General features: G+C 41.6%; 1 protein-coding gene across 1 annotated transcript in view; it reads right to left on the bottom strand.

Moving 5' to 3' along the window:
- Positions 1-10,117: 10,117 nt before the first annotated feature.
- The window catches only part of LOC104586482 (large ribosomal subunit protein mL102 (rPPR5)-like), a 68,405-nt gene continuing 53,334 nt past the window's right edge, over positions 10,118-25,188 (bottom strand). The window contains exon 4 of the transcript XR_016076590.1: positions 10,118-12,321. The gene's annotated coding sequence lies outside the window, so the exon portion shown is untranslated. The remainder of the gene's footprint in view (positions 12,322-25,188) is intronic.

The following is a 25,188-nucleotide window of genomic DNA, read 5'->3' as shown; positions in this document are numbered from 1 at the left end:
AATATATTAGTATGTTTAAATAAAAAAATTTTAATAAATTTAATTTGCATACCTTAAAATTTTCAGATTGCCACATTTGAAGCAAATTTACCCACTACTCTTTAACAACACAATCCGTTGGAGGAGTAAGTTGTTCCGCTATTGGAACTTTGGGCTTATAAAGATCTCGATATAAAATACATTTCCATTGTTTCCATTTTTCATTTAGGTCCTTTAAGCACCACTCTTTACGATCATCTAAAACATCAAACTTATCCTGCATTGCATATGTAAGAATGAAATTTTATATATCATCACACATATTTCATTATTTGAAAGAAGTTCAAATCCAAAATACAAATAGTGAATAAATTGAAAAGAGTACCTTGATAAAACCCCAGGCACAATCTTTAGTTCTATTATTCAGTACTTTCTTCCAACTATCCACATCAATAGGTACAATATTTCCATTACGTGCTATTGTGCCAATAAACTAGGACAATTTTTCATCTTCTGGTTGATCATACTTATTGAAAGATACAGAAATACACTCATTGTCATTCATTTTATACACATCTTTACAAAAAGTAGGGCCTCTTGTTTTCTTGTGCTGTGGGGACTTTGCTTGTAGAGGTAATTAGTTTTCAGTTTCCTCCTAAGAATGATGAGAGGGCGTAGGGTCTATTTGGGGTTGAGAAGCTTGAGGGTATTGCAAATGAGATTGTTGTGGTTGTTGTGTTTCAGTCTCTTGTTCTTCAACTTCCCTATTTAATTAAGAATTTGGGACTTGTTGCACTTTATTTGTTTGAGATTGTTTTCTTTTTGATGCCCTAGAAAAAAATCCAAGGGAATCAAAATCAAGATGGTGCAACAAAGAAAGCCCATCTATGGTGTGGCCTTCAATATTCAGTGTTTCTTGAGGTAAGCTGGAATCGTGTGATATTATTTGCCAATATTCAGTCTTTCTTGAGGTGTGGCCCTCAATGCTAGACTGATAAGATCAAGTAAGTTGAGCACATAGTTCATAGATCATCTACACTAAACAAACTGATATGATTCCGTTTGTAAGCATAACCATTCACTCAAATATGAATCATTAAATGAAATGTAATTAAACTATGATTAGATGAATCAAATTTAGAACTGAAGCAAATCATAGCCCAGATCAATAAAATTAAGCTATGACAAAGAGAAATGCAATAAGTTGGTTATAGTTGTTGGAGTGAATAGAAATATCATCCATATGAATTAATATTGTCTTTGTAAACTCTTCATTTGCTTAATGTCATGGGTATGGGTCGGCTACCTAACTATCAACTGGGCTACCAAGTTGAGGTCAGGTCAGCTCAGGCACCAAATAACCACAACCTGAACTGCATAAATTTTGAATTGCCCAGAAAGATTCATGTTGAAGCATACATCCATAAGCACAAAAGGCTTATGAGATGATGAGTTGTTAGCTCCCTCCAAGGCTTAGTTTTTGATGGGGAAAGCAAATGAAATGTCTCACATCTGGGCTCAAACTACCTCTTTCATCAGACAATGCCTAACGTCACAGCCTCTTTTTAACAACTACTAGTTTTTTGTAGATGTCTCCACAAAAGGAGGTTCACCATTCTTTTCTTTCACTGAAAAAGTGAAAGAGAAACAAGTTCATGGGTTAAAATGGAACATTCCATCTCATTTATAGAAAACAGTTACAACTCCAGCTCGATTTGGATAAAACCTTTATGGGGGTTTATGGATTGGAGACATGTTTCTTGGTCTTGTCTCTGAAGCCATTTTCTCATAGCACAAATTAAGAACATGCTCAAGCATCAATTCATGGTACTAGAATCAATTCAAATACCCATTAATTAATAAACAAGTCTACATTAAAACAATTAATATTTGAAAAATTACATTAAGTGAAATTAAATAACGTATGATGTGCACTGTAAGACTTTTTTTACCAAGTGTATATTGTTGGAGGGAGGGGAAAAGGGAGAGGGGGAGGGGGTTGGGAGGGGGGAAGTAGGGGTTTAATGGGATTTAGTAGTTTTTTTAAGGAAAATGTTGCTTAGCCCTATAAAAGGCAATAATAAGGATATTGACATTTTTATTTTGGATAATCTATTTTTAGTTGATTTATTTGTAGGATTCTTCCATGATGGCTCCGTGTATCCACAAAATAATTAGGTAATATGTTTTTCAAAATGGTTTTACTTTTGCTCTCAAATAACATTAGATTATATAGGTATCATTTTTGGCATCAATTTAATTTTTAATTTTCATTAGAAATTTGATATAATGTGAACTTCAAATTTTACAACCAAGGGGGCCTTTTTTCGGATTTTGAGAGAGGGGAAAGTTGGTCAATGGGATTTTGATTCCCATTGACCAAGAAACCCATGTTCTTTTTTCAGATTTATGTGGGGACTAGGGAAAGTTTGTTTTCTTGGGTATCACTTGTAAGTGATACTCATCTCCTAGGTGGGTAAATAACTTTCTCACCTAGAGAGAAAGTTGCCAACACTTGTAAGTGATACTCATCTCCTAGGTGGGTAAATAACTTTCTCACCTAGAGAGAAAGTTGTCAACACTTGAATGGAACAAAAATGCCCCTTTTAATAATGGATTTTTATGGCTAGAATGGTCATTGCCTTATTTATATGAAAAATAAAAGAAGATGGGTAAATGCACATCCAAGTAAGTGTTCTCTCCTAGGGCCCTGTTCGCTTTTTGGTAAGTTACTCACCCGAGTAAATGCAAATACCTGGGTAAGTTTTTCCTAAGAAATACTTACCCAAGTAAGTGCATTTACCCATGTTCTTTTATTTCTTAGGTAAATAAGGAATAACCCATCTTAGTCATAAAAATCCATTATTAAAGGGGGCATTTTTGTCCCATTCAAGTGTTAGCAACTTTTGTCGTAGGTAGGAAAGTTATTTACCTACCTAGGAGATACCCAGGAAAATAAACTTTCCTTAGTCCCCACATTAATCTAAAAAATGAACATGGGATTTGTTGTAGGCACTTATAGCCTGGGCCAATGGCATGCATGCGTGTGGCAAGAGGCAGTGTGCAGTGCGGATCCAATGAGTGTGCGCACAAAGCAGAGGCCGGCGTGCAATGCGGGGCCAATAGCATGGCCACACGTGGTGGCCTCGGATGGCCACGCCCTCAAGGCCGGACCACATCCTGGCTGTCCACGTCCACCTACCTCCAGGCGAACTTAGGTATAAATAGGGGATGACGCCCCAAGGTGAGCACCTAGACACTTTACTACTAAGAACCTCTTTGCCTCCCTTGTTGCCTTGTTTGAACATTACAACCTCAGGCCTCGTCCACTTCTCATCACCCTCGTTCTAACTTGACTGCCGAAGCTTCCGCCTCAAGTTAGCACCTAGCGCCTCTGACATTCTCTCTCTCCACAAGTTCGACCTATCAGCCCTTAGTTACAGCGGACCTCAGACTCATTAATCAGCCCTCGGCTTGAAAGCGGATTTACCTTGTTGAGCCCATCCTAGGCAGCAACAATTGGCACCATCTGTGGGAATGTCGCTAAGACTTTCCTTAACGGAAGTTACACTCTAAAAAATACTTGTCTTAGAAAACTAACTCCTAAGCTTCAATTGAGATGGCAAGGAACACCAGGAATGCTCAGAACTTGGTCACGATGGACCAATTTCAAGCGGTCCTTGATCGGCTCAACAACTTTGCACAGAGGTTGGACGAGGTGGGGTGCCTGACAGGAGGCCGCTCTCAGGGTGGCTACCCCATTGGAAGCTTGGGGAACCATGGCGGACGGCTGTCTCTGGACCTACTGGCCATTGGCCCAGTCGGATCCAATAGGGCCAACCCCTCAGAGTCCGATGGTAGCCGATGTGCCAGTCAGCCGACGAGTGGACAAATCAACATAGTCTCACAATCACCACCGAGATCAAGGACACTGCTGCCAACGAGAAATCCCCTAGGACGAAGGCGGGTGATCAGGCCACCACAACCCTCCTTCAAGGGCCAAGGGCCCCGATGCCACACCTCTCCTCTCGTGTCTCGGAACTACGAGATCTCTTGAACGATATGCGGGCCAGAAGGAATGAAAATGTACCCACATCAGAGTACTCGGGGAACCGGGCCAACCCGTTCTGCATTCGAGAGAACCAGGATGAGGCCTAGGCCCCCATCAACCAAAAGATTGTTGACCTACAAGCTTAGCTTGGCGCCGTCAAAGATGAACTCCGTTAAGTTAAAGAGAGAGGAGCCGACGCCTCGGCAAGCCAAAACCCATCGTCTAGGAAAATGGACACCTTCACCACTACCATCACCTCGGAGCCCCTCCCGTTGCACTTCAAAAGAGTGTCGTCTCACTTATAACCATGCTATAGAAGCGTGGGGAGAGCTTGCGGTCCTACATCGACCGCTTCAAGAGGGAGGAGCTCAAGGTCTGGGACCTTAACTCCATGGTCTCTATGCCTGTAGCCATCAACGGCCTCTTGCCAAGCTCGGCCCTCAAGTGCTCCATTGCCAAGATCCCTTCCAAGTCCAAGGCGGGATTTCTAAAGAAAGCCCAGAAGTACATCGTCACCGAGAAGGCCTCGGCCGGTTACCATCAGGAGGAAGAGGCCGACCACCACTGCGGAGGCCCAGAGAAGAAGAGAAGAAATGGAGACAACCACAACAACAACAGCAATAACAACAACAACAACAATAGTAACAAAGACAACAAGAAGCCACCAGCCTCGACCTTGGCTTATAACAAGTATACACCACTCAACTCCACCCGAACACAAATCCTAATGCAAGTAGGGAAGAAAGAGTATGTGAAGTGGCCCGAGAAGATGAAGAGAAACCCCAAGAGGGGTAATTCGAAGAAGTACTGCAAGTACCACTGTGGCACCAACCACGACACCGAGGACTACTACAAACTAAAGAATGAAATCGAGTCCTTCATTTGCCGCGATCACCTGAAGCAATACATGAGCGGCAAGGCCGATGCCTCGTCCTCCCAGTAGTAGCAGTTAGTAAGCATCATCGACATCATCATCGGGGGAACGACCTCGGGTGGCTCCTTGGCCTTGGCCTGGAAGGCCTACGCCAGGCAATTGAACATCTAGGGGCTGGCTCCCAAGAATCCTTAGCAAAGTTAAGCCCTCACCTTTACGGATGAGGACTTGAAGGGGATCTTAGTTCCCCATGACGACGCGCTGGTGGTGTTGGTCGTCGTCGCAAATTTCATGGTAAAGAGGATATTGGTCGACAACGGCTCCTCAGCTTGCAAACGTGCCATTCGTTGGCTTCTCCGAGAATGTTGTTAGACCGGAGGGAAGAATCACCCTACCAGTTACGGTAGGGATAGAACCTTGGCAGGTGACGAGGATGAATGAGTTCCTGGTCATGAAGATCAACTCCTCCTACAACACTATCATCGAGCGGTTGACCCTCCACGCACTCAAGGCAGCCATCTCCTTCTACCACCTCGCCCTCAAGTTGCCCACTGAGCACGACGTCGGAGTCGTCCGGGGGGATCAACAAACCATTCGCTAATGCTATGTGGTAGCACTGAAGGGAAAGAACAAGGAGGAACCAATGCTCAAGTTCCCTATGGCCTCGACCTCAGGAAGGAACCAACAAGCCGAGACCAACTAGCCAAAGACCTCATCTCGGTACCCCTAGACGAGGCCGAGCCCGAGAAAACGATGCGCATCGGGTCTAACCTTCCTCCAAGAAGCCTTTCCAAGCTGGTAAGTTTCCTCAAAGCTAATGCCGACGTCTTTGCTTGGTCTACCACTAACATGCTTGGAATTACTCTTCGGTCATTACTCACAGGTTGAGCGTGGACTTGAGCTCTAGGCCAGTTCGGTAGAAGAAGAGGAACTTTGCACCGGAGTGATGGAAAGTCATAAGAGAAGAAGTTGACAAGCTACTCGATGTCAGCTTCATCCAATTGGTACATTACCCTAACTGGTTGTCCAATGTGGTTATGGTAAAGAAAGCTAATGGGAAGTGGCGGATCTGTATTGATTTCACAGACCTCAACCGAGCCTGCCCCAAATATAGTTTTCCTGTGCCAAGGATAAACCACCTCATTGACGCCACCATAGGGTATAAGCTACTCAGCTTCATGGATGCCTTCTCCAGATACAATCAGATCAAGATGCACCCCGAAGACGAGGAGAAGACCTCGTTCATCACCGAGCACGACACATATTGTTACAAGGTCATGCCCTTTGGCCTCAAGAACATCGGGGCCACCTACCAATGCCTAGTGAACAAAGTCTTCAAGCACCAGATGGGGAGAAACGTTGAAGCCTATGTGGAAGACATGGTTGGAAGACATGGTTGTGAAGAGCCTAAAGGCTGACCAGCACACCTCGGACTTGGCCGAGACCTTCTACATCTTGCTTGAAGGGAAGTTGTACAGAAGGTCTTTCACCTTGCCCTAACTCCGATGCCTCCACCAGGAGGAGGACAAGTACGTGCTCCAGGAGATTCATGAAGGTATCTGCAATAACCATATTAGAGGCAGAGCCCTGGCCCATAAAGCACTAAAGCAAGGGTATTTCTGGCCGATGGTTCAAAAGGACGCAACTGAGCTGGTGCAAAAGTGAGACTGGTGCCAGAGACACTCCAACATCTCCCATTGGCCAGCCACAACCCTTTCATCCCTCATTAGTCTATGGGCCTTGGCCAAGTGGGGTATAGATCTCCTCGATCTCTTCCCTCAAGCCACCGAAAATAGAAAGTACCTCGTCGTTTCCATTGATTATTTCACCAAATGGGTCGAAGCCAAGCCCTTGGCCACCATCATGGCCAAAATGATACAAAACTTCTTCTGGAAAAATATTATTTGCCGCTTCGGCCTCCCCCACATGTTAGTCACCAACAACGGGAAGCAATTTGACAATGTGAGGTTTAGAGAATGGCTATTTGCACCTGTAAACTTGTCTATTTTCTTCAAGTGTGTGCACCTTATTGAAGATTTTTCATTCTTCTCAACCCGCTCCCTTAGTTCTTGAGGCCAGCCCTGGTTTCTTGCTCTTTCCTTGGAATCTTGGATGTATACAATTCCTTACTCGACAATGACTAATTTCCAGGTCAAGGTTTATGGGTAGAGTATCAAATTGAAGGAATGAGAGGTCCATCATATGGATGGCCGAACCCTGCAGGAAGGTTGGGCGAAATTTCAAAAATTTCCTCTCCCCTCATCTGGGAATCACATTCCCTGTTTTAGAAAATCTGCATTTTCAATGATCAATCTTGAATCATAAACCGAACCAAATCTGAAACCAGAAGCAGGAGAGGGATATACCTGAAACGGATAAATAATATCTTCTAACGAATGTGTTCACGCCCAAAGAAAGACTCCAAAGACCGCTCCCACTAAAGATGACACAGTGAATGTTGGAGCAGGATCACTAGTGTTCGTCTAACGAACCGAACCCTTCACAAGAATTCGCTGGAGGCTGTGAGCACACCTTCAAATCAGCCTTTCTCCAAAGGCTGATATCAAGATCCAATCTTGATCGTTCCTGCTTGAAAGAGGAGATCAAACTGGCAATGTGGCGGCGACAGAGAGAAAATAGCGCAGTGATGCTATGTTCTCTCTTCTGTAACTCTTGCTCTGAGAGTGAGGATGTGATCTTCTAAGAGGCTGCCGCCCCCTCCTTCTCTTATAACCTTAAAGGGATCAGCTCCTAATCCTATTAGGAGTGGCTGGTCCAAATCATATTTGGATATGAATTCCCATTAAGTGATAAAGATAGACCCTTATCTTATCTGCAGATTAGATCAACCCTCTCCTAATCTTATTAGGAGGTTTCCAAATCTAAATCTCATTTAGATCTAGACTCTCTGAGTGGATAGGGTTAAGACCCTATCCTATCTTCTAATCTAATCTCAGATCCGCCCTTTAATTTAACTGATCAAATCAACCCAGTTCGAAATGGGCTTTAGGCCCATGAAGTCTTAGTGCTCAGTAAGTTTCCAAACTGTTGCCCAGTTGGGCTTCTTTGTATGGCGTGGGACCCAAACATTGATCTACACATCAGCCACATGGGTTCAGCCCAGCCTCTGTTACAAGGCCTGGTCGAATACACAGTTATGGACAATGCACCCCCTGAGCCCATGACATGGGCTCCTAATGGGCCCAACACTTACACTAAGTGATCCCTGGGCCAAACCACCTTATAAAAACCCAGGGACTGGGTAGATGCAAGATTAGCCCATCAGGTATTACCCTCAATGGTCTTACACTTAACCTCTCAGCCCATAATGATCATGCACTGCCCGACAAGAGAGGACCTCTCCCTCGGCTGCAAGGAACAATGCTGCACTCTCTACTCACATGGATCTTGGGAATTAAAACCTCTTGCAAACATTTTGAAATCATATATATATATATGATTGAAATCGGCTGCCGGCAGTCTTGGTTTCCATCAGAGAGAGTGCATCCCCGATCATTACCTTTGTCTGACAAAGGGGCTGATCCTGTCACTATGATCACCCACTCAGATGAATTCTCAGACTGTCCCAACATACCCAGGTTTTGACCCCCGCTAAGGATCTCACTGATTGGCATATAAAAGACAGCCCAATCCGACACCTAGTGCAGTATCATAATCGAGTCTAGGGGTCCGGTGTAATTTTTCAGTTTTGCCCACTAATCACCAAGGTCCAGGGCAATACTGGAAATCTGGTCCAGTTCAGGGTTTCAAGTAAACCTACACTGCATGTACCTCGGGTCTCACCTTGGCAGCTGAGACAGGCCACCCCAACACTTGGCGGCACACCAGTGTCAGCCTTAGCAAGATAAATCTCCCCAGACTTATCCAATGGTTGTGAACATTCTAAACTAACACGATTCTCATTAAGTGTCCAGTTTAAGGGTGTTACACAGAAACACACCACAATAACATGAATCAAATATGTATTTTATTCATTTACAATAAATGTCATAAGTACATCAATCTGATTGGAGCTAAGGGCATACACTATCTAACAGCTCCCACTTGCACTTAGGTCCAATTGGGTACAAGCTGGAGTCCCAGATTTTCCACGTGTTTCTCAAACACTTTTTGTGTGAGTGGCTTAGTCAATGGGTCTGCTACATTCTCCACTGACACTACCTTTTAAAATCAATCTACCGTAGATCCAGTGTTGTCATACAACAGTGGAATGGGTGATGTGCGGAATTCCAAATTCCAGAATGAACACCTTCATTCATAAGGCAGCCTCACTTATGGCAATGTGTTCGGCTTGGGTTGTGGACTGTTATTTTGCTACTTAGGACCCCTGTTTACTGACTTTCAGAAAACAACACACGATTCTATCGTGAAAACATACCTAGATGTAGACTTTCTATCATCTGGATCCGACTGGAAATCGACATTAGTATACCCCTGGATCTGTAATGAACTACCATCGAATACCAAACAAAACTCTTTTGTCCTTCGAAGGTACTTAAGTATATTTTTTACAGTAGTCCAATGCTCCTGCCCTGGGTTGGCTTGGAATATTCTTATTACACTCACTGCCTGAGCAATGTCAGGATGAGTGCATAACATGGCATACATGATGCTCCCTACGACTGAGGTATAGGGAATGTCTTTCATGCCCTCAATCTCCTCAGAGGTCTTGGGAGACATCTTCTTGGAGAGAGTGACTCTATGCCTGAAAGGAACATTTGCTTTCTTGGAGTTCTCCATGCCGTATCTCTTGACTATTTTGTCAATGTAAGCAGATTGAGATAATGCTATCATCCGCTTCGATCTATTTCTATAGAGTCGAAGACCTAGTATATAGGAACTAGGAAAGCTCGGCCCCAACTGGGAAGGTCCCTACAGAATCAAGCAAATCGTCAGTACAAGAAAAATGACTTTTAGCGGCAGTCCCTAAAACTGCCGCTATAGATTTATACCGACAGTCGGAAAACTACTGCTAGACGTTCTAGTGGCAGTTTTTACGGCTGCCGGTATAAATCTAAAACTGCCGCTAAAAAGCTTCAAATTTTACAACTAAGAATATACTTTTTTTTTTTATTTTTTGTTCTGTTATGAAGATAAGTCAAGTGCATGTTTCGAAAATAAAATTTAAAGAACAGTCAAGAGAGAGAGAGATTAGAAAATGATCTTATTTAAAAGAAAATTCATATTAATCTTGCCTTTCCCTTTACATCGCAGGGCCCCCCCTCGCTAGTTTTTCCTTGAAAAGGAAAGCTCATCCCATTGTTTTGGCGGACCAGTTTTTTAAGTCCGACAGATGAAGCACGACTAGAAAGGCAGGACAGTGGCCTGGACCAAGTTCCATTTTTGCAGAGTCTGTGTGAGAGAGATGAAGCCATTACTCATTACACAGCAAATAAAATGTGTAACAGGTACCCAATCACACCATAAAAAACGAATTTAGATGAAACCACTCGACCTGCCATCATCTTACATGTACCCGCCTGATAATTGTGCCAGATCAGCCCTCTCGAGAAGCACTCTTCCACTATACAACTTTACTAGACATGTTAGTCTCCACATATTTACATCAAATCATCAATACCTATAGACCAATTTGTGAGCAGATAAAAATCACGATTGTCGCCAATTAACACATGGACCAAAGTGCCCCCCATTTTATCTCGTTCAAAATCCAAATGAATCATTGCTTTCACCATCTGCACCTGTAAACTTGTCTATTTTCTTCAAATGTTTGCACCTTATTGAAGCTTTTTCATTCTTCTCAACCTTCTCCCTCAGTTCTTGAGGCCGGCCCTGGTTTCTTGCTCTTTCCTTGGAACCTTGGATGTATACAATTCCTTACTCGACAATGACTAATTTTCATGTCAGGGTTTATGGGTAGAGTATCAAATATTGCCTGAATAAGACAAGCCAGAATAATCAACTGTGTTTCATCAATATCAATATGACCCCTGATTAAATGAAGCTCTGAGTTCTCATCTTGAAGAGTCCAAGACAATAGATGCCCACCAGAATCCCCACTCAACAACTGCTTGAGATCACTTGTAAGACGAAGAGCAGTAACTGGATACTTGTGGGATTTGAGTACCTTGTAAAGGACCAACCTGTACTCTGGCACCTTATATCACTCAGCTCCACTCCTCCCATCCAATTAGTGGCCATCTTTTTAATCACATTGTAGTGATTAAAAATCCAAGGGCGTGCAGCTTTCAATTCAATGGACCCATAGAGCAGCAAATGGATTTGCAGACCAGCTAGCCAAACAAGGGGTGAACAGGGATCACTATTTCTGGGCTCAACTGTAAGAGTGCAAAACCAATTTAATAGTGGATACATCACATTGTAGTGGGGTATCCGAGGCTACTCATAAACTGTAACCCCTGTAATTTCTTTTTACTGATAAAAAAAAAAATTAGTGGCCATCTTGTTCAGGCTGCTAGCCTCATCAGAGGAATGCACCATGTGCCATACCTTGATGGCACCACTTTGATGGCCAGTAACATACCAATTTGTATCCATTCAATCAGAGAATGCTGCGTTTGTCACTGAGAGAATGAAATTAGACGGAAGTTGGGAGGTGTTGACCACCGCAAGGCCGTCACCATTAATGCTCCAGACTGAAAACAAAACTCCGGCAACTGCTGCTGTCATAATCTCTCCTGTAAGATCATTCACATAAATAGCTGAAATCGGTGCAGGAAACTCAGGTAGCTGCTTTATGAAAACCAAGGAGCTAAGGTCCCATAAAATAATGGTGCAATCATCTGAACCACTCACTATTAACATGTAAGGTTGGCTGACATAGAGACATGTGATCTTTGCTGTGTGAGCACAAAGAGTCCGCTCCAAATGCAAGTGTTGCGGACTACGGGGCCCACCCATACTGATTCTCCAGACACAAACCAACCCATCATCATCAGCACCAGTACCAAAATTATGCCATAATGGCTAACTCCAATACACTGAATCTGGTTGCCCCCATGAAGACTTTCATGTGTAGAGTGGAGTTTGTCTTGATCATAACTAATAAATCTCAAGCTACAATCAGGGAAAGCCCATGCAACATATTTGGTGAAAGTCCGGGGTTTAAGCAACTTATTTCCCCCAGCTACAAGGATCATATCATGATGAAACATGATGATCTGAGTTATTGAAGATGAACTCTTGCAGATTTCATATGGAACAAGATAGTTACAGTTTCGAAGTGGATGAGGAGAAGCTTCTTGTCACACCACCGCTTGACACGGGGTTTCAGGAATAACTGCTTTGGTGTCTGCCCAAAGTGATTAATCTGTGCAAGTATGGAGGCCTTCATTCTAGGGTCTGTGATAGAGTCAATGTCCACATTGCCTTCGTATGTATAATGGTAGAAAACATTCACAGCTTCTTCAGCTGCCTGTGAATTATTAAAAGAAAATAAAACATTGTAAGAAAAATGAAAATACCAAAGGAATACCAAGTTAAGATGAAAGCTGCTAGCAAGGATAAGTGTTATATCATTATATGCATAAGGATAAAAGATAAAAACTCCAAAATGCCCATAGATGAAGCTAAAATTATTAAGTGCTTGTGTAACATATGCAGATGAAAGAACCCACCGATTCATGAATTCCACCTAGGAGAACATACCCTAGTTTAAAACCTGAGCCCATCAAAATTTCCAGGCTCTCAATCAACCTCATCTTTCTGAAATGTTGCATTTCATCATTAATGGTCTAACAGAAATAAAAATAAAAATAAAAAAACTAATAGTTAAGCCATCCCACTCCAATCTCAACCACCATAACGAAAGGATGCCCATTGTCCATTCCTTCAATTCCTCTCCAATTTAGTTCATCAGAATATTGAGGTCAGATCATTCCATTAATGATGATATTCTTCTTCTATTTTCCTTTTTTTCCTTATAGGTGTGTCATCATGATGTATGATACCCTGGTACCTGTACAATGGTTCTGTACCATGTTGCATACCATATCCAACACTGTGTCTAGCAATGTCCTTGATGCATCTGGGTAACATAAAATTCAAACCACCTCTACCTCTTTCTTTTTATATTTATAATTTGAGCTAACAAATTTGAATCCAGGGCTTGCTAATGGTATTTTGTTTAAAAAGTGTGACACATTAATGTGCAAATGCTCACATGTTTTTATTAACTAATCATGTTGATACAAATGGTAAGCTACTACTTTTGTAGGATATACATGGATCAATAGACATGTATATGGTATTATGTGCATGTACATATACATCATATGCATATGCATGTAATATGTATACATTTATATTTATCTTGTTGCTTCACAATGAGCATATTTTGATTTTTCCCTTTTATTGGCTTCCACTTCTCCGTTGTGCTTCTCTTGTTTGCAGGTTTGTGGATGTTCTTCTCTTTGTATTTATTATGTTTTGCAGGCCTGTGCATATTCATTTGTTGAATATTTTTGTTAAAAGGTTGTTAATTCTCTAAGTATAGTACCACAGGGGTACTATTGTAATTTTCTCCTTTTATTTTTTATATCCTGTCACCCTAGTATATATACCAAAAAGCTGGCGCCGCCAGCAGTACTTTTTGGCTCTCAGATCTCTCTTCTCTCTTCCTCTCTTCTCTCCTGCATAACATGGTATCGGAGCGGGACTATTTGATCTAAAAGGAGAGGTCGAGTGAACAGTTTCCTTTGCACCAGATTTCCAGATCTGCCGCCCTCATCTACTGTTCGGCTGATTGAAGATCAAGGTTTCTCACAAACTGAAGTAACTTCTCTCCTCCTCTTTTTTTTGGTCGTGTGCCAGGGCAGAACCTGTACTAGGTCTGCTGGTTGGATGTGAGGTGATCAGCACCTCTTTCTTTCCTTTTTTGTGGGGTCGACTGACCCCTGTATAAATTGTAGGTCGTGAAGACCTTTTGTGAGCTGCAATAGCAGCTTTTATGGTGCACTGAAGGTCAGAGAGTGACCTGTACTTGCTGTAACAACATTTCTGTTGATGCGTAGGACAAGAGATGACCTGTATGCACTATGACAACACTTGTGTTTGATTCTGTAGGTCAAGGGATGACCTGTTAGTGCTGTAACAGCACCTGTGTTTTATAGAAAAGGGTTATGTTTCCAAAGAAAAAAGGGGTTTCCTTTCTCCCTTGGTGTTAGACCTTTTTTTTAAGGTTTTGTACCCACTTTAAGAGTTTTTGAATCTGTAATCATGAGTGGTGAAGATTCTACTACATCCAGTGTTTCCTCAATGCACAATGGAATGAGTGGGGGTGTAGACCTATCCTTTCCCATGGTTGTTATTCCTCTCGATGGATTAAATTATTTAGTGGTCAAGAGGGATCAAACTGTACATCACTGCAAGGGGAAAGATAGGTTATATAAATGGGAGAACCAAAGAACCCAATTCTGGGAGTGCTGAATATGATAGATGGAACCAGGAAAACAGCATGGTCATATCCTGGCTTTTAGTGTCTATGCAAACCTCAAATAAGAAGGAACTTTATGTGGGCTGAAACGGCAAATGAGATTTGGGAACAAGCAAAATCAACCTATTCTGAATTGCATCACTATGCAAAAATCTACCAGTTACAGGCAAAATCGTCCACTTGTAAACAGGGGGAGAGGTGTCTATCTATGTACTATTCAGACTTGACCTCTGTATGGAAGGAGTTAGACCATTATCAGAGTGTGGACTGGAAGTGTGATGAAGATGCAAAATTGTACAAAAAACTTGTTTCCCAGCAAAGAGTGTTTGCTTTTCTACATGGCTTGAACCCTGCATATGAATCTATCAGAGTTCAAATCCTAGGTAGCAAGGATCTTCCATCTGTCCAGGAAGTTTATGCTCTAGTACAATCAAAAGAAAGTAGAAGAAATTTGACAAACAATTCTGGAGGGGATGCAGTCATGTGGGCAGCGAAATGGAGTGTTACTACAGGTGGGGGAAATACCTTTAAGAAGGGGGGTTTTCAGAAAAAGATGGATGACAAGGACAAACTGTGGTGTACTCATTGCCAGAAACCCCGACACACCTGAGACACATGCTGAGATCTTCATGGGAAGCCGAAATGGGCTCAAGATCTGACTAAGAAGCAAGGTTCAGATTTGAATAAAAAGTTAGGACAGCAAGGTGCAAGAAAGCACACTATGGAAAATATGGCTACTTAGGAGAATCAGCCCCCCTTACTACTATGGCTCAAACGCATGCCTCTAGATCTGACCCAAGGGAGGATATTATTAATTCCTTCCATGACCATTTAGAGCTCTATGGTAGAGCAATTCGTTAGATGGATGCTCCTTCCTCAACTTCATTTGCGTCTACATCAGGTAACTCTGCCACAACTTTCCATGTAGTATCTCATACCCTTGACACTCCTTGGATCATTGATTCTGGAGCATCTAAACACATGACTGCTAAGCCCTCTTATTTTCAAACCTATCACCTCCTTTCTGGAAGAGACAAGGTATGACTAGCTGATGGATCATACTCTACCATAGCTGGTCAAGGAACCATTTCTCTTCCCTTTGGCCTTACCCTGTCTAATGTTTTACATCTCCTAAAATTTCCCATTAATTTGTTCTCTGTTAGTAGTATTACTAATTCCTTAAACTGCTTAGTAACCTTTTTCCCTTCTTAATGTGTGATCCAGGATCTGGCCTCAGAGAAGATGATTGGTAGAGGATGTATGGTGGATGGGCTTTACATGCTGGAGAATAAGGCTGGTCTTCAAGTCACAGAGTCTAAGAGTCAGTCTTGTAAGACTCAGGTCTATTTATGGCATAGTTGTCTTGGCCATTTATCTTTTAAGTCTTTAAAAATTGTGTTTCCAAAGTTGTTTAAGTCAGTATCAGTGTCAGAATTTACTTGTCAAACTTGTCAATTGAGTAAGTAGTGTAGAACTCATTTCTCTTCAAAGAATAATAAATCTAAATTTCCTTTCCACATTGTTCATTTTGATGTTTGGGGCCCTGTTACTTTACCATCTGAGAGTGGCTACAAGTATTTTCTTACCATTATCGATGATTACTCCAGATATACATGGGTATATACAATGCAAATCAAGGATGAAGTACCAAAAATTATCCAAGATTTTCAGCGGATGATCTTCACCCAATTTCAAACTGAAATACAAAATTTTCAATCAGATAATGCCAAAGAATATTTTCATAGTGATCTTATGGAGTTTTTTGCTTCGCGTGGCTCACTTCATCGTAGCTCTTGTGCCCGAACACCACAACAAAATGGTGTTGCTGAAAGAAAGAACCGACACCTTTGTGAAGTGGCCGGGGGGTTACTATTTCATATGAATGTCCCAAAACGTTTTTGGCTTGAGGCTGTCTTTTGTGCTACCTATCTCATCAACCGCATGCCCTCTCGTTGGTTAGAGTGTGTAAAGAGATTAGGCCGAATAGGCCCTAGTATCTTTTCTTGTAGTATGTTTTTATTTATCTATTAGCTAATGGGCCTGTCTTAATGGGCCTATTATTTCTTTTTTGCTAGTTCTCTTTATGTTATTGCCTAGCTGGCTGCCCACTTAAGGGTATACTTGTAATTATGCTAAGATTGAAGTTTAGTAAAAGGATTAGAGAAGGGAGGGAAGAGACATTCAAACTCTTCTTTTCTCCATCTTCTTTCTTTTGTGCTACTGTTCTCTTCTTTTCTCTCTAATTTTCCCAAGTTTACATCAGTTTTAGAGGACTAAATTACATCTTGGTATCAGAGCAGGTTTCTTTCTTCATTCTTTTCTTCTTTCTCTTTCCCATTCACCCTTCGATTAAGAGAGTGTATGGAGAGATAGGTTCTTTATAGTTCAAAGGATCTTTTGCCTAGTTGGTAGAGGGTTTGGAGAGTTTAAATCTGGCCGGAAATTGCCAAGAAGTGATGTTGTACTATTTTTGCCCAAAACCCTAGCCGATTAGAGATTTTCGAAGTTATAGGTAAAAGTGAAGCTTTGTGTGTGGTGCTCTGTGCTTGGGAGGTGCCTTTTGACTTCTAAAAGAGGGTGGTTCAGTTTTGGAAGAGGTTGGGAAGCTCTGGTAGGAGCGGCTGCATCTTCTCTCTTTCTCCCCAACAGCCGGACATAGTGAAACCCTAGTTTTCAAGCATCTGGGTACTGGTTTGACTTCAAGTAAGTTTATAAAGACCAAATCTCTGATTTTTTTATTTTTGTTTGATTAATGGAGCAATCTTGAAGTGAGTTCAAGCAAGTGCCGATTTCCGGGCTTGGCTTGGTAGATTCCGTTTTGACTTGTGTGACCATAATTAAGCTAGATGGAACAAATTATCTTGCTTGGGCATAGTCTATAAGGATTTATGTATGTAGTATAGGAAAATTAGGGTACCTCACAGGCAATAAAGTGAAACCCGAAGAGACAGACCCTAAATTTGAGAAATGGATGTAGGAGAATTATATACTCATAGGATGGTTGGTTAACTCTATGCAGCCTCATATAAGTCAACACTATCTCTGGATGTCCTCGGCCAAGGAGATATGGGACAGTGTTACTGAAACCTATTCACAGAAGTTGAATGTGTCTAGAGTCTACAAGCTGAAAAGTGATGTGAAGAACCTAAGATAGAGGGAAAAGAGTGTGGCAATCTACTATTCTATACTGAAATCCTTATGGTAGGAAATTGATGTTATGGAGACAGTTGTATGGGAGAGTAAGAATGATGTAGAAATATTTAGAAAGTTGGTGGAACGAAACAGGGTTTTTGAATTTCTTATTGGACTCAACCCTGAGTTTGACATCATTAGGCAAAATATTCTAGCTAAAGATGAAGTTACTCTCGCCTAGGCATATGCTATGGTAAGCAGTGAGGAGAGCAGGCGGCAGGTTCAATTACAGAATCCACCTATAGAACACTTTAAACATGCTGGAATAAAGCTGAAGGGTCCAACTGAGAAGAATGAGTAGGTATATGAATATTGCAAGAAACCGAGGCATACAAATGACACTTGCTAGAAGTTTCATCCTGGTTTTTTACCTGACCGGTTTAAGAATAACAACAATTTTAAGAATGGTAGTCAAACAGGAAAGCCTAAGACAACTAATGTTGCCACAATACCAGAAGGAGGAAATAAGGAGAGTGAAGAGAAGTCAACCATTGAATAGTTGGCAGCAATGAAGGCAAATTTTGAAAAGTATGGAAGGTTGTTAAATCATTTGGAGGCTACTGTTTCTACATCTCACTCTTCAGGCAACACATCATCATCATTAGCATTTGCTCACTTAGGTATTCGTGCTTCTGCAAACCATGCTTCAGTTTCAGGTAATCATAAAATCCCTTGGATCATTGATTCTAGTGCATCAGACCATATGACCAGTTTATCTAATCCTTTTTGTTCATACCACCTTCTCTCTAGTAAAGAGAAAATATCCCTTGCTCCCATTTCTGGCTAAGGGGACATAAAAACCCCTGATACCCTTTATTTATCCTCTGTCCTTCATGTCCTTAAACTTAATACTAATCATTTATCTATTAGCAGCTTAACTAAATCCATGAACTGTAGCATAACCTTCTTTCCCACTCATTGTGTTTTTCAAGACCTGCAATCTCAGTGGATGATTGGGAGTGGCCATGAGACGAATGGAATATACTTGCTAGACACGCCTGATAGAGCTCTTAGACCACCTCATGGAGTTGCCTTGGAGTCAAACTTGTCAGAGTCTGTTGACAAAGTCATGTTATGTCACTTTCGGTTTGGTCATTTGTCTTTTTCTGCTTTGAGTCATTTGTTTCTAGATATGTTTAAGGGAGTGCCTTTATCAAGTCTTCATTGTGAGTCATGTGAACTGGCAAAGCATTATAGACAATCTTATTCAGTAAGCAATAAAAGATCTATTTCTCCTTTTCATATTGTTCACTCTGATGTGTGGGGGCCATATCATTTGCCTACTATGGGGGGTTATAGGTACTTTATCCTTTTTACTGATGATTACTCTCATTACACTTGGATTTGTCTCATAAAATCCTATGATAAAGTACCAACTATTGTACAAAAATTTCATGAACTCATTCTTACCCAATTTAACACCCGGATCAAAATATTCCGTTCTGATAATGCTAAGGAGTATTTTAAGAAAACCCTCTCAGCCTATCTCGAAACTTTTGGGGGTATTCATCAAAGTTCTTGTTCCTACACTCCACAACAGAATGGAGTGGCAGAAAGGAAGAACCGGCATGTGGTTGAAGTTGCCAAATCCCTCCTTTTTGCATCCCATGTTCCTATAAAATTTTGGAGAGATGTTGTCTTTACTGCTACATTTTTTATTAACCGTATGCCTTTCCGGGTTCTTGGCTTCAAAACCCCCTTTAGCCTTCTCTTTTCGAATGATGATCTCTTCTCTCTTCCTCTCTATGTTTTTGGGTGCACCTTCTATGTGCATGTTCACAACCATCAAAGTTACAAATTTGAACCTAAGGCTCGTAAATGTGTTTTTCTGGGATATGCCCCCACGCAGAAGGGATATTGCTGTTTTGATCTAGTTAGTAGCACCCGCTTTGTATCTCAGGATGTCTCATTTGCTAAGTTCATGATTTTTAAAAATGAACCGGTGACCAAACCGGTCAGGGGTCCGGTTACCCGTTCGACCCGAACGACCGGCCCGTTCTGACAAAATAATAAAAAAATTAAAAAATTGGAAAACAGTCAAAATCGTTCAAACGGTTAACTGATCGGTTCAGCGGTTTGCTGACCAAAATCAACGGTTTTGGGGGAAAAAGCAGTTTTGGAGGAAAACAAAACCGGTCAGGTGACTGGTTCCCGGTTTTTCCGGTCCGAGCATTTGGTCCAGTCCGGTTTTGAAAACAGTGACTGAGTCTACTCCTTTCTTTAGTATTCCTCCTGAGGGGGAGAAATCTGAGGAACCCTTTGCTATCTTTCCAACAGTTCCTCTTTCTGTTCCTTTTGAGTCATCTGATGAGGTGTCCACTTCTCCCACTGAACATACCTCCAGTATTCCTACTCCTTCTCCACCTCATCCTCCTATAATTCCTCATCATCCTGTTCTCCAAAGGTGGTATCAAAGGCACAAATTCAGACATGGGCAGATTGTTTCCACTCCTACAGAAGAGCCTCTTGCTCCTCCCATCATTACTGTGGTAACAGGTCAACTTTCCTCTAACCCATCTACTTCTTTCCCAAACCTTGATCTTCTTATTGTTCTTTGCAAGGGCAACAGGAAGTGTACAACCCATTGTATCTCCAAACACCTGTCTTATAACTTTCTATCTCCTACCTGCTACTCTTTTCTTGCTTCTATTTCTTCCCATGTGATACCTAGGTCTGTACCAGAAGCCTTATCTAAACGTGAATGGTGGGATGCTATGATGGCTGAATTGGATACTTTGCATAAGAACCATACCTAGGATATTGTTGACTTGCTAGAAGGAAAGGAACCAATGGGTTGTAAATGGATATTTGCCATTAAATATTATTTTGATGGCCCTATTGAGAGGTTTAAGGCCAGGCTGGTTTCTAAAGGCTACACTCAAATATATGGTATTGGCTAAGAAGGGAAAAGACCCTTGTGCCCCTGCTGTAAGTGAGTACAATAACAGAAATAACAGAAAATAAAAAAACGCTTTAACTAGCCAAACATACACTAACACAAATAACTAAATTATTTCAACACTCCCCCTCAAGTTGGAGCATAGATGCCAATCTTGTCCAACTTGCCACACAAATCATTGTGTCGCACACGATGAAGACCTTTGGTGAAGATATCTGCAAGTTGTTCTTCTGAGCTAACATATGGAGTACACACTTCTCCATTTACAAGTTTCTCTCTAATAAAATGCTTGTCCACTTCATTGTGTTTCGTCCTATCATGCAGGACTGGATTAGCAACAATGTTGATGGCAGCTTTGTTGTCATAGTAGAGTGACATAGGATTGCTCACTACAAAACCCAGTTCACCTAACAGATTTCTTATCCACATGATTTCATCAACCCCATGAGACATAGCTCTATATTCTGCTTCAGCACTAGATCTAGCCACCACACTTTGTTTTTTACTTCTCCATGTGACCAGGTTTCCTCCAACAAAGGCACAATACCCACTGATAGACTTTCGGTCATCAACTGCTCCTGCCCAATCAGCATCAGTATATACTTCCACCTTTAAGTGACCATGTTTCTGGAACAACAAACCAGCTCCAGGAAACTTCTTGAGGTATCTAAGGATCCTCTCTGCAGCTTCAAGTGAGTTGTCCTAGGATTGTGCATGAACTGACTAAGGACACCCACTGCATAAGCAATATCAGGCCTGGTCATAGACAAATACAAGAGTCTCCCTACGAGTCTTTGAAACTTCTTCACATCTTTCAAAAACTCTTCCTGACTGTCTCCCCACTGATGATTAGATTCAATTGGTGAGTCAATTGGTTTTACCCCCAACTTGCCTGTATCTTCTAGTAGATCTAGTACATATTTCCATTGGGAAATAAAGATGCCCTTGTGAGAGCGGGCAACTTCAATTCCACGGAAATAACGTAAAGGGCCTAGATCTTTCACCTCAAATTGAGTGGCTAAGAATTTTTTTAGTCTCTGTATTTCACCCTCCCAATCTCCTGTGATCACTATGTCTCCACATACACAATTGGAGCTGCAATTTTCCCTTCACCTCTTTTCACAAATAGAGTGTGATCTGACTGGTATTGTTTGAACCCCATCTGTTGAACTGCTAAGTGGAACTTACTAAACCAAGCTCGAAGTGATTGTTTCAACCCATATAAAGATTTTTTTAACCTGCACACCTTTTGCTCACTGCCTTTGGCACAAAAACCTGGAGGTTGGGTCATGTACACTTCCTCTTCCAAGTCACCATTCAATAAAGCATTTTTGATGTCTAATTGGTGAAGTTCCTAGTCAAGATTTTCTACCAATGAAAGAAGAATCCTGATAGAATTCATCTTGGCTACTGGAGCAAAAGTCTTTGCATAGTCCACTCCATATACCTGTGTAAAACCTCTTGCTACCAGTCTAGCCTTGTACCTTTCAATAGTTCCATCAGCCTTGTGTTTTACTATGAACACCCATTGGTTCCTTCCCTTCAGGAAGATCCACCAACTCCCAAGTGCCATTTTTGTGTAATGCATCAATTTCTTCCTGCATTGCAACTATCCATTCAGGTTTAGATAAAGCTTCTGCCATATTCTTAAGAACGGGGACACTATCCACAGAAGAGAGGAATGCACAAGATGAAGGTGAAATGTGATCATAGGACACAAAATTAGAGATATGATGATTAGTGGTTCAAGATCCAACACCCTTTCTCTTAGCAATAGGAACATCAAGATCATTGATGACAAGGGAATCAACATTGAGATAAACAATCATATCAATAGGAGCAAGTGTACCTGGCTGATGAGACAGATCTTCCTCTGGCGAATCCGATGATGTTGGTTGCATAGTGTCAGGTTCCATGACTCTTGAACTCTGCTGGCTTTTATGGTGACGATGAAAGACCTGGAATGGAGGAGGGTCGGGTAAAGGAGGTAGTTGAGTTTTAGCCACCTGTTTCTCCTCAACTCTACTCTCCCTCTTAGGAGAAACTAAGAAGAAAGGTTGATTCTCAAAAAAGGATACATCAATGGAGACATAGTACTTGCGAGAGGTAGGATCATAGCAACGATACCCCTTTTGAGATAAAGGGTAACCAAGGAAAACACAAGGAATAGCCCGAGGATCAAGCTTACCTCGAGTAGGGGACAAGTTATGGACAAAGCAACGACACCCAAAAACATGCATCGGAATGGTGGACAACGGAGCTGTAGAAAACAGAAGCTGATGTGGGGACTTATACTCTAGTAACCGAGATGGAATATGGTTGATGATGTATGTAGCACACAAAACTGCGTCAATCCAAAAACGTTTTGGCACATTCATATGAATTAATAAGCCACGAGCTACTTCGAGAAGGTGACGGTTCTTTCGTTCAGCAACACCATTTTGTTGGGGTGTCCTGGCACAAGAGCTTCGTTGAAGTGACTCACTCGAAGCAAAAAACTCCATGAGATCACTATGGAAGTATTCCCTCGCATTGTCCGACTGGAATATATGGATTTCAGTTTGGAACTGAGTGAACACCATGCGTTGAAAGTCTTTTACAATTTTTGGCACTTCATCTCTAGATCGCATAGGGTAAACCCAAGTGTATCTAGAGTAATCATCAATCAAGGTAATGAAGTACTTATATCCAGCCTCAGTGGGTAGAGTAACAAGGCCCCAAACATCAGAATAAACAATATGAAATGGAAATTCAGATCTTTTATTTCTCAAAGGTAAAGAACTTCTACAATGTTTACTCAATTGACATGTCTGACACTATAACTGACTCACTGACAAGGACTCAAACAACTTTGGGAACATAACTTTTAATGACTCAAAAGAAAGATGACCAAGATGACTATGCCATAAATAGGCTTGACTCTCACTGGACAAACTCATGGACTCTGTAGCCACAAGACCAATTTTATTCTCCAACACGTAGAGACCATCCACCATGCTTCCTTTACCAATCGTCTTCCCTGATGCCAAATCCTAAAACACACATGAAGATGGAAAAAAAGTGACTGAACAGTTGAAGGAGTGAGTTATACTACAAATGGACAACAAATTTATAGGTAATTTCAGAACATCAGCACATTAGAAAGGGTAAGGCCGAGTGGGAGAGGTATGGTACCTTGGCCAGCTATGGTAGAGAAAGAACCATCAGCTAGTCTCACCTTATCTTTCCCAGAGAGAAGGTTATATGTCTGAAATAAATTTGACTTACCGGTCATGTGGTTTGAGGTTCTGGAGTCAATAACCCAAGGAGAATCAGTGGTATGAGATGACACATGGAAGGCAATGGCAGCGTTACTTGATGTAGACGCGAAAGAGGTAGAGGTAGTAGAACCAGAATCCATCTGGCAGAGAGTCCTACCATACAATTCCAAATGGTCACGAAAGGAGTTGATAATTTCTTCCTTAGGGTCAGAACCAGGATGCCTCTCCTGAGTTACCAATGGACTAGTCTCTGGCGAATTCATATTAGTTGAGTTATACTTTTTCTAATTCTGCTAACTTGGTTCTTGCCCTAATCAGGTGTTGACTTCTTACCCAAATCCTGTGCCCATTTAGGTTTTCCATGGAGATCCCAACATGTTTCTCTAGTGTGTCTTGTCTTCTGGCAGTGAGTGCACCAAAGTTTACTCTTATCATTTGTTCTCTTCTGAGAGTCACCTTTCTTAAAAGAACCTCCGACATTTGTATCTGAATTTCCCTGGACAGCAAGGGCAACTGACTCCCCCTCTACACAATTCATCACACTTCTTCTACTCTCTTATGACTGTACTAAGGCATACACTTCCTGAATTGATGGCAAGTCTTTACTACCCAAGATCTACACCCTGATGGACTCATATGAAGGATTCAGCCCTAGGAGGAAGGCAAAGACCCGTTGCTGAGATACAAGTGACTTATACGCCTTTGCATCTTCATCACACTTCCAATTCACATTTTGGTAGTGATCAAGTTCTTTCCATATCGATGTCAAATCAGAATAGTACATTGAGAGACTTCTCTCCCCCTGCTTGCAAGTAGAGGATTCAGCTTGCAGTTGGTATATCTTGGCATAGTGTCTCTGCTCTGAATAGGTAGACTTTACTTGTTCCCATATCTCACAAGTAGTTTTAGCCCACATAAAAGTCTTCCTTACCTGTGGCAGCATGGAAACCAAGAGCCATGACATCACCATACTATTCTCTTGATTCCACCTATCATATTCAGCACTTCCGTTATTCGGTTCCTTCACTCTCCCATTTATGTATCCTATTTTTGCCCTAGCAGTGATGTAGAGTTTTATTCCCCTAGACCACTCAAGGTAGTTCGGACCATCAAAGGGAATAACAACCATGGGGAAATTCATATCCATTCCCCCACTCACTCCATTGTGGCTCCCTAAAATCTCTAAAGTAGCAGAATTTTCAGACGACATGGTAAACACAAAGTTTTTTTTTATCTAAACTCTCAACTTAGGATCCCTCCTTATATCGACAAAAGCTCCACACACAACAATTCAGTTCTGGACTTAATCTGAGCACAAAAAACAACACCTATTTCCAAAGAAGAACTATGACGAGATTGATTTTCAGGTCTGCACGAAAAATAGTCCCAGCCTACTGGTTTTCCAGTAAGTTTCACCACAGAATTAATCAATAAGAGAGATCCTAACACACATGAGATCAGACTAACGAGCAGAGAAAACAGGTCATCTATGACCTA

Source organism: Nelumbo nucifera, chromosome 5 (genome assembly GCF_055504915.1).
Source record: "Nelumbo nucifera cultivar China Antique chromosome 5, China Antique-T2T, whole genome shotgun sequence".
NCBI classification, from domain to species: Eukaryota; Viridiplantae; Streptophyta; class Magnoliopsida; order Proteales; family Nelumbonaceae; genus Nelumbo; species Nelumbo nucifera.
The sequence above is the reverse complement of the archived record's forward strand: the minus strand, read 5'-3'. Positions and strand labels throughout refer to the sequence as shown.